Source organism: Orycteropus afer, unplaced genomic scaffold, assembly GCF_000298275.1.
Source record: "Orycteropus afer afer isolate SDZICR_OR568_19922 unplaced genomic scaffold, OryAfe1.0 scaffold00182, whole genome shotgun sequence".
NCBI lineage: Eukaryota > Metazoa > Chordata > Mammalia > Tubulidentata > Orycteropodidae > Orycteropus > Orycteropus afer.
Window position 1 is genome coordinate 4,889,813 of NW_006921769.1, and position 1,465 is coordinate 4,891,277.

The window sequence follows — 1,465 nt, forward strand, 5'->3', positions numbered from 1 at the left end:
TTTTTTAAGGAGCTCTGGTGGCATAGTGGGTAAGACATTTGGCCAGTAACCAGAAGGTCAGTGGTTCAAACCCACTAGCTTTTCCATGGGAGGAAGATGGGGCAATCTACCTCCATAAAGATTTACAACCTTAGAAATCCAATGGGGATCACTATAAGTAGGAATCGACTCAATGGTTGTGGGTTTGGTTTTTGGATTTTATGTATATTATAGATATTTTCCCTGGCAATTTTTTTAAATTTATGTTTCAAGGAGCTCTGGTGGTGTAGTAGTTAAGGCATTTGGCTATTAACCAAAAAGTCAATGGCTTGAACCCACCAGCCATCCACGAAAGAAAGATGGGGTGGTCTGCTTCTGTAAAGATTTATAGCCTTGGAAATTCAATGGAGGTCTCTATGAGTCAGAATCAACTCTATGGCAGTGAGGTTGGTTTTTTATATATATTTTTATATACATTATATATTATGTGTAAAACCAAAAACCAAACTCACTGCCGTCAAGTCAGAGCCGACACACAGCAACCCCTCCTTGAGTTTCCAAGGCAGTATCACTATGGAAATAGATTGTCCAACCTTCCTTCTGAGGAGTGGCTGGTGGGTTTTAATTGCCAGCCTTCTGGTTAGTAGTCAAATGCCTTAGGCATTACGCCACCAGAGCTCCCATATTACGTGTATGTATTATAGATACTGTATGTATATGTTATACACACACACACACACACACACACACATTATAAATGTTGTTATTAGGTGCCATCAAGTCAGTTTCAATTCATAGCAAGTCTATGCACAACAGAAGGAAACACGGCCCCACCCTGCACCAGCCTCACAAATTGTTGCTATAGTTGAGCCCAGCGTTACAGCCACTGTGTCAATCTGTCTCATTGAGGGTCCTCCCCTTTTTCAATGACCTTCTGATTTACCAAATATGATATCCTTCTCCAGGTACTGGTTCCTTCTGACAACATGACTGAAGTCCATGAGACAAAGTCTGGCCATTTTTGCCTGAAAGGAGCATTCCAGCTGTACCTCTTCCAAAACAAATTTGTCTGTCCTTCTGGCACTCCAAGATATTTTCAGTATTCTTCTCCAATACCACAATTCAAATGTACCAATTCTTCGGTGGTGTTCCTTATTCATTATCCAGCTTTCACATGCATATGAGGTGATTGAAAACACTGTTGCTTGGGTTAGAGGCGCCTTAGTCTTCCAAGTGACTTCTTTGTTCTTTACCACTTTCCCCAGTGCCATGAGTAGTTTGATTTGACTACTACTTCCATTGGTGTTGATTGTGGACCCAAGTAAAATTAAATACTTGACAACATCAATCTTCCATTTATCTTGATTCCACTTATATATATTTATCTATAAATATATACATAGGTTATTGTTGTTTGGTAGCATAGTGCCTAAGGCAGTTGACTGCTCACCAGAAGGCTGGCGGTTCAAACCCACCAGTCACTCCT

At 40.5% G+C, this 1,465-nt stretch overlaps 1 pseudogene; it reads right to left on the reverse strand.

The window, feature by feature from the left end:
* The window catches only part of LOC103202494, a 42,544-nt pseudogene that overhangs the window by 31,871 nt on the left and 9,208 nt on the right, over positions 1–1,465 (reverse strand).